A 9397-nucleotide genomic window follows, 5' to 3' on the forward strand; every position below is an offset into this window, starting at 1 on the left:
CTATGAAAAAATAAAAACTGTGTACTGGCAAAATAGCTGAACTTTGTATTTAGGTCACAAAATCTGATGAGTCACAGAAATGGTTTGAAACATAATCACAGTTTCGATTAATGTTTTGGTGCAACTCTATCTCTTTGCAGTCAGAACACACATTGATGACATACAGTACACATTTGTAGGCCTACAGATAGCTATAAACATACATTTAATATGACATGTCTAAACCAAATTGCAATGCCATTGTACAGTATTAACAATAACCAACCATGTCACTATTTACCATAAGATCAGTAACATTGAATGTAAAATCACATGGACACACTGTTTAATTCTAATGGTGTATTATTATGTACCATGTTATTTACCCTGGTAAAACGTCATCCATTGTCTTCCATGTGTACATTGACTAAGGCTGCATACTAATCATCTTAATTATTGATTGTAATGGTTGAATCTCTTTGAAATTAATCTATTAATTTTTTTATCCATAAAATACCAGAACATTTAGAAAAATTCACAATGATTCAAAGGGCACCACGAAGAACAGTACAATGAAGCCAACAATGTCTTCCCTTATTAAATCTAATGGTTTTCATAGAAATGACCTATTATTTCCTTGGCTTAGAGAGGTATATACATCGATATTATCAGTATTCACTTCCAACATGTAGAGATAAGCAGCATTACATGCAGTCGTCCCATCAAATGCTCTATAATATTCAGTGGAAATTAGTGTGCAAACACATATTTGCACAAATTATTGTTGTTTTTGTTCAGGCATGTGAGTGTGTATATGTTTGTGTATGTGTCTGTTTTCACTCTCTCCTCCTGAGCCGCAGGTTTGGGCTATTTTCCCAGAAATGTGTTAGACAGTCAGAGGGAGGCAGATGCTTTCCTGTTTTCCCAGAGGAGACTGCAATGCATGTGGAGAGTGGCTAGGCTGGTCACATTAAACACACCATGTGCACTCTGCATGTGACTCTGTGTGTGTGTGCAGGAGTGTGGCCTAAATACAAGCATGGAGTGAGACATCTAGTGGCAAAAGCACAATACTTCAACAACAGTGATATAAATCAGCCCTGAAAAGTGTGACTTATTGTATTTTTAAACAATGAAAACAAAACTTTATTTAATCTTTGATCTGCCAGAATGTTTATGAGTAAAGTAAAGAATTTATCATTTGTCCAACAGCTTGTGTGTATTTGCAGTTACAGTATGCTTGTGTGTGTGTGCATATCTGTGTGCTTGTCAGATAGTGGATATTACTGCGGTATGATACCATCATTCCTGCTGTCATAACAATAGATCTTGCAGTTGATGGTGATGTATCATTTGTCAAACTATCAGTGCCAGGACATGGTCCGATGGTCCCATGAGGCTGAAGACATGATTCACTGCAGTTTTTATGGCGGGTGTCTTCTTTCACCCCTGGATTTGCCACTGGACTGCTGGGCTGTCCGCCTTCGCTGGCCTCTGCATGATGTTGTATTAACCTTGCACCACTAATCGCTGATTATTTGTACATGGGATATGCAGGGTCTATGAGCAGCATGGTAAAGCTTATCTCAATTAATCTAATGGCTCAGTAATCAAGACATCTGCACACAAGTAAACAGGCCTCAGCAATCCCTCCATGGCTATTAGTAGCAAATCATCAGGCTTTTACATTTTGGATCAACGTCAAAGTCTGCTTCATTTGCACAATTCTGGGCCATCACACAGGAAGCCAACAGCAGCAAAAACAGTCAGATTAAACATTCAGTTCAATTGCATACTATCCGATTTTGAGGACATTTATTATTATTATTATTATTATTATTATTATTATTATTATTATTATTATTATTGTTAATACATTTTTGGTCAGATTCGAAGAAACATCAAACCAGACAATTGCAATTTTAACATTAATATATCAAACTGTCCATCGTGACAAATGTATAATAGTTCAATGCCAGTCAAGCGGTCATAATTTCTCAACTCTGAGGCTCAAAACATGTTTCTAACACCTGTCCCTGTACACGCATGCATGGGCACCAAGGTTACAACACACAGTAAAGAGGTTTTGTGATGCATGCTCCTGCCAGTTTGATCCTCTTTGTGAATCTCTGGCCATTTTTGTTTGTACTGAATTTGTAGGGTGGGCCTGTCAGTAGAGTAGAAGACGGGAGATTAAGACCTGAATCAAAAAACAGATTAATTTTGCTGCCCGTGCATGTGAGTGTGTGTCTGTGTTTTTTTCAATGTGTATCTGTGCCCTTAACCCCATACAGACTGTCTAGATAAACAGTATGTCTAAGTAACAGTATGCCAGCTGGAGTAGCTTTGTAAGGAATAAAATACGCATACAAGCAACCACTTCTACAATTCATACACTTCATACAATCTCCAAAAATGCCAATTTAGTTGATGCAGTATAATTCCCATGTCCTGACAGGATGTGATCCTGCAGATAGTTTCTAACATTGCAACATATATAAGGTGATTGTTGAGGGCACTATCATTTGTGAGTCAATCTTACTTTCACACTCAGGATTTGTCTGTGCCACTGTTGCATTGCAAGCTGGCCTCTGTAACCATCACCGAGTGATCAGCAGAGATAACATCAAGGAAAGCTTGCTCTGCAGGAGGGCACTAACAACAAGTTTGTCACTAAAATTGGTTGGTAGAGTATGAACAAAGGCACCCCTCAATTCAAATCCCTTCTCGGATGTTGTGATAATTCAGTTCAACTCCATTGAACAAGAATAATGACTGTGGTGGAAGACTGCTTATCAAAAACTCCAGTGTCTGGGCCACCTGAAGCAAATGAACACATAAACTCTAGCTTTACAAGAGTCCTTGGTCTGCAAATTAAGATTAAATAGTTTTTATGGGATTTCATTTATTTCCCCATCATTCATATAATGACTACATACTGACTAAAGTCAGATCTCAGAACATAATGGCATTGCTGCTCGGCTGAAACAGCAATCAGTTAAGCTTAATTATCTTAACTATAGTAAGGGCTGTAAAATTAATGCACATACATTGCCAGTATAACTCTTTCATTGCAAATTTAAAATAATAATATTAATAATTAGTGCACAACTGCAACATTTAGGGTTAAAGTTGATATTCTCATCGGTTTTTACGTTTAGCAAACCCGAGAGATTGTGTAAAACCTGTCAATTGATGTTGTGTTTATTTGGATTTCCTTTCAGCATTGTTACTGCATTCCCAGATCTCAGAAAATAACTTGTTGAGTAGGCCTACAATGCTGATAGTAACAATAGCACATTACTGAAACAATAAGGGCCCTGGCTGTAAGAAGGTGGAACCTTTGTCCAATGATTTAGCAATGTGGATAACACTGACATTTAAATGGACGTACTTGTCACTATGGGGTAGCCATTTTAAAGGATGGAATACATTGATTTCCCATTATATCTGAAATTTAAAAGGTAAATTATAACCCAGCCTCGACAGAACAGTGGGTTTAACTATCCAGATATGATTATGTATTACCATGCTAATCAAGTATATAAATATTGAATGGAAAAACAATGGAGTAAACATATATCATTTGGACCACTTCTCCATACTTTCGTTGAAGGAACATGCAAAGATACAAGAGATATAATAAGAAATGTGATCGAATAATCCAAAAAAGGATAAAGCACAAATCTCGTAACTGGGAAACAAAGCTGATCCAAAAACCAATAACACTGTGAAACACTGGAAAGCTATGTTTTAACGAGGAATTGCAAAATAGTTATACTGTATATCTATTTCGGAAGACAGTCACAAATATTTCCCCTTAAAAAAACAGTTTGAATGATCCAATGTGATAATAGGTACTGTCCCATACGAAAAAGAAAGGGAAGGAGAAAAATATATGTACACAATGATATGCATTTAGATACATCACACGAAATTGGCTGGACGTTAAACCACCGTCAGTGCACCTGGAAACTGACGGTGGAATAGATCAAAGAAAATAGAGAGAATCAACTATAAGCCGGGAAACAGAGAGGAGGACTTTAAAAGAAATTGGGTAAGTAAATGGGTCACCAAATACATGGAGAGGAACAGCAGAACCGAGACGGTAGTACAGGACGACCCCCTCGCCCATGACTCTCCTACACATTTATTTTTATAAATTATTGTATTTGTTGTGTGTTTATTTAATTCTTTCATTAGTATGGTTAAACAGTCTAAATGTGAACACCTGTAATAAACTAAGGCAGTGACCTCATTTAGGATCCTAGTGGCCTGAGGCGAAGTGTTTCCATGCAGAATCTTATTCCAGGCATTTCCAGGGAGAAAAGGTCGTTATCCAGCACCTCAGATTCTATTATAGTCTTATTCATGCAGAGCCTGGTACATATTCTTCAAGCAGGGTAGCCTATTAGCTATACCAAGAACTCTGGTATAATCTGCATTGCTTATTTCATGATACATCATATTTACACATCCGATTCAAGTCCCTCCTCAAAACCCCAAATTGATTTTTACAATTTTCTGAAAGTTGGTTTTGTTGAAACTGTATAATTCTTTGTGGAGTAAATATTTCCAGAGTTTCCATCTGATGTCCTGTGATATCTCTACCTTGCATCTGTATTTCTTGTGTTGTTGCGCTTCCTGTTCGGCTGTGTTAGGAAAATCTTGAACTTGCTAGTTTAGGATCTTGACTAATATAATCATAACTAAAGCACATGTAACATTACAGCTGTTGTTATTTACAGCAGCAGTATAAGTGAATTATAATATAGTGTAGCAAACCCTAAACCCTAAAAAATTGTTAATCTTGCATTGGGTTGCTTTAACTGAGTGGAGCAACGGGAGAAGGCTACATATTTACAGTTTTGCTCTCACTGAACATAACTACAAAGCTGTAATCAGATGTTTTTCATAGTTCGAACATCATTTATTGTAGCAAATAGCATCAGCAGGAGCAGCCAGGAAGTCATTATGCAAATTCAAACAAACGTCTGACCTGAGAGCTAATGTTGGGACTTTAATCCACTCTCAAACTTGACATGACATTGGGATAGACACTGTTGTGAGGACAAGTGCTGCTTTCAAATGTGATGTTTTCCATCTGTGTTTCTCAGCCTTTGCAACAGTAAGTGAGGCTGATATTATTCATCAACACTAGATCACTGTGAGTAACGGGGAATATCCGTCCTGCTGTCAAATGTGGCAGACAGATGAACAGGATGTGGACAGAGACTTGTGCAAACTGTGCTGAAGATAAAGGGAAGAACAGCAGGATTTATAACAGGATGATAAATTAGAAATTAATCAGCTTGTTTTATAATGCTGTGTCATTTTTAGAGGAGATGGAGGCATTGATTTCAAGTTCAAGACAGGGAGTGAATTGATCACTGTAAAATCCTGTTTGTACATAGAAAACAGGTCAGCAGTTTTAAACTTGAAAATATATTGAAACAGAAATGTCTACATCTGCATAGATGTTTACAAATATATTGCTGCTCAGAAAACAAGCTAAAATAAAGAGACACTCATACATTTTCCATCTGCTTTGTCCTTGACTTGTCCCAGGAAGAGAGAAGAGATTCTCCCCTATTTGTTACTCTGGAGACAGCAACGGGCTGTGACTATAGCAGTATTTAAAACAGTAAATAAGAAGGTAATGGGCTTTGAGCCTACTGTCATCTCCAGTCTAGCTCTGGCTATCACCCAGGATATTAGCAGATAAATCTGATTGGCTCCCATCTGAGGCAGTGTACAATGATTATTGATCAGACAACTGCAAGCAGAGAGGGAGGAGAGGAGCAGAGTTTATTAATTAAGGATTGACAGCCAATTCCCTCTTCTTATTCACGGACGTACAGCTCAGGAATCCTGATGAGCTGTGCCCTCTATGCATTTGTCAACGCCAAGCTCCACGCGGCAAACACAATAACACCGCAGCGGTACAAGAATACACAGAGGGAATTGGGCCGATGACCCTGCTTAGTGCTCATATGGTGTAAACCTGGGCACAATGAGAGATCAGCTGGCTATTCAGGTGTAAAATGACCACCCCACCCCCTGCTCAGATCTTCATTTTCGTAGCCTTTAGTGCTGGATGACCTCCTGAATGTTTGCACAAAGTTATTACTGTTAGTTTCAAGATGTCATTTACATGTAGACAAGTTACTTAAGTGAAGTTTCTTCGTCAAATATATTTTTGCGTTTTCTCATTTTCATTCCACCTCTCTCTCCATTCTTTGTGCCTTTCCCTCTCTATTTTGATGGCTATATGAATGTCTTAATGGCTGTTCCCCCGTAGCTCTGCTTCTCCTCCCTAAACTTGACTCTAATAGGATACAGGGCTTTTCCACTGATTGGGTTGCTAGAGAATAAAATTGGCTCTTAACTGTACCTCAGTGCAGAGCGGCACCCTAATCCAGCCACCCCGGGCTGCCAGGCTCCGTTGTTCTCCCTCAGCTCTCCCGTATGCTTCGATACGGATCTGATCCCCTGCACAATTTCATGGCTGCTTTGCCCTGTTCTCCTGCAGCAAAGCATCAATTACCCTCATAAAACAAATTCTGCCCCCTTCAGAAGCCTCAGCCAAACGTGCTCCATACCCTACATCTCCGTGGCAGCCAAATGGCCACAACTCTGTTTAAACTTTGAGCTTATTGTGCAGCACTTTTAAAACATATATGAACATCACAAAAATATATTTTGAAGATGTTAAAGAAACGTACAACTTCAAGGAATACCTACTATGCACTCAAGCAAATCTTAAGCACGTCCACACATTTCCACACCCTTGAGGTAAAGAGAGATTTTTTTTCTTTTAAAGACGAGGAGGGAAGCATTACATTTCAATTCAGGGCTTGGAAACCACACTGTGCAGAAGGGCCACTCACTTACTCCCTGACCCCTGACATCCATTTCTGCCAGGCTAATCCCAGGTTAATGACGGGGCCAAAGAACATCAGGAGGGGACATAGCGGTCATCTTAAACACACCAACACACACACATTTATGAACCAGAGAAAAACCACTGTATGAACACTGACTTTGGAATGAACAAAACAGCTTTCAGTATCTGATTAACAGTGGTGGAAAAAATGCCTAAACCCATTAATTAAGCAGAAACATACTCAAAACAATGTTACAAACCTCAAGTGAAAAGACTACATTTAAAATAAAACTGATGTGAAAGCACATTAGAATTAGTAAGTGTTGAAACTCAAAAGCCCATCGGCCATTGCCCGACAATGATTTTACTTTTATTATTTTAAGATGAGCTTGTATGCATATTTATTTGGGGGATAGAAAGTCCATTGTACATATTGTCTCTCAACTCAATCCTGCATCTCAAGGTACTAATCGGGCTGGAAAGAATGAGCGGCGCAGAGCAAAATAATTATTAGCCGATATTTTCATTAGCTGCACTAAAACCAATAGTTCTGGGAATCACAAAATGTGTCCGGAAAAGAGGGACAGAGAGAAGCTTGTTTTTGCTTTTGGTGAACAAAAATTGCTGGAGATTCCTAATTAAACTATCAAAAAAAGTTAGCAAAAGCTTTTTTGCAAGGGGCCATGGTCAAATCATTTTGGAGATAACTGATTTAATTTTTAACAATGATTTGCGTTTCATAGTATTCTTTCATCTTAATCTGGAAAGAAACTTGTAACTTTCCCTGTCAAATAAGTGTGGTGGTTAAACATCCCTCTAAAAATGTACTGATGTTGTGGTATAAAGCAGCATAATAAGCACTGATACCTAAAATCTGTATTTAAAACCGGTGCAGTCCATTCTTCTATTTTGACACCTTACCTCTAAAGTGCAAGTGAATGTTACACACACATTTACTTGCACAAACCAAACTGAGTCAATTTATCTTGCTGTTGTCCTTTCACTGTGCCCTTGCTCTTGGTTCACTGGGTTTTTTCCATGCATTTACAGGATCATTTTCCCAAGAAGATATTCAAATGATATTCAAGGTTTTTCTAAGAAATGTATATTACTTATGGGAGAAGCTGAATGTTCACAGAACAAACAGCAGTCTTATCTCAAGGCTGCAAAAAGAGGGAAGCCTGACTTGGGAAGTTTTTCAGTGACCCAGAGAGCTCTTCAGTTGAGCAAAGGGTTGTGGGGCGGAGGGCAATGGGGTTAAAATGTGAAATGAACCATCCACATAATAATAATAATAATAATAATAAATTAATTTTATATAGCGCCTTTCAGGACTCTCAAGGTCGCTTTACAAAGAGTGTGTGTGTGTGTGTGTGTGTGTGTGTGTGAGTGCGTGTGTGAGAGTGAGCGAGGGTGCAAGTGCGCAGGGCGCCAGGTGGGGTTGTGAGGGGGTTAAAGTCCATAGGCCTCAGAGAAAAGGTGTGCCTTGAGGTGCTTTTTAAATGAATCAACTGAGGGGGCACAGCGGATGTGTGGGGGGAGTTGGTTCCACATGGTAGGGGCAGACACACAAAAGGCCCTGTCCCCAAAAGTCTTAAGTCGGGTGCGGGGTACTGCCAGCTGGTCCTTGACAGAGGACCTGAGGGACCGCAGGGGGGTGTAGGGGTGTAGGAGGTCGGAGAGGTAACGGGGGGCAAGGGCGTGGAGGGACTTGTAGGTGAGTAATAGGATTTTGAATTTGATGCGGAATTTGACAGGTAACCAGTGGAGCTGCATGAGGGTGGGGGTGATGTGCTGCCAGGGCTTAATGCCAGTTAAGACCCTAGCAGCAGAGTTCTGTACATATTGCAGTCTGTCCAGGGTTTTTGAGGGGAGACCTGTGAGGATGGCATTGCAATAATCCAGGCGGGTGGAGATGAAGCAGTGAATGAGGGTTTCGGTTACTGAGGCTGAAAGTGAGGGTCGGAGTCTTGAGATGTTTTTCAGGTGGTAGAATGCAGATTTAGTGATGTTGTTAATGTGGGACTGGAATGATAGAGTGGGGTCGAGAATGACACCCAGGTTGCGGACAACGGGTGATGGGGTGATGTAGCAGCCATCCACTTCCAGGAGAAGATCCCCAACCTTCCTGAGCAGTGGCTTGGGCGCCACAACCATGAGCTCAGTTTTATTGCTGTTGAGTTTGAGGAGGTTAGAGGTCATCCAGGTTTTTAGTTCTTGCAGACAGTTGATGAGTGGGCCAGGTGGGAGCAGAGTGGAGGGTTTGGTGCTGATGTACAGTTGAGTGTCGTCGGCGTAGCAGTGGAAACTGAGGCCGTGGTGACGAATAATTTGGCCGAGGGGGAGCATGTAGATGGTGAAGAGGAGAGGGCCGAGCACAGATCCCTGTCTACATAAAAACATTTGCAGCATTAAAGTCAGCTTTAAGGCCAGTGTTTAAATACATTATATTGTCTCATTTAATGGGATTCTAAGCTACATTTAATTGCCAACCACCTACAGTAAATAACAAACAGGGCTGCATTTAATTCA

Source organism: Eleginops maclovinus, chromosome 20, assembly GCF_036324505.1.
Source record: "Eleginops maclovinus isolate JMC-PN-2008 ecotype Puerto Natales chromosome 20, JC_Emac_rtc_rv5, whole genome shotgun sequence".
NCBI classification, from domain to species: Eukaryota; Metazoa; Chordata; class Actinopteri; order Perciformes; family Eleginopidae; genus Eleginops; species Eleginops maclovinus.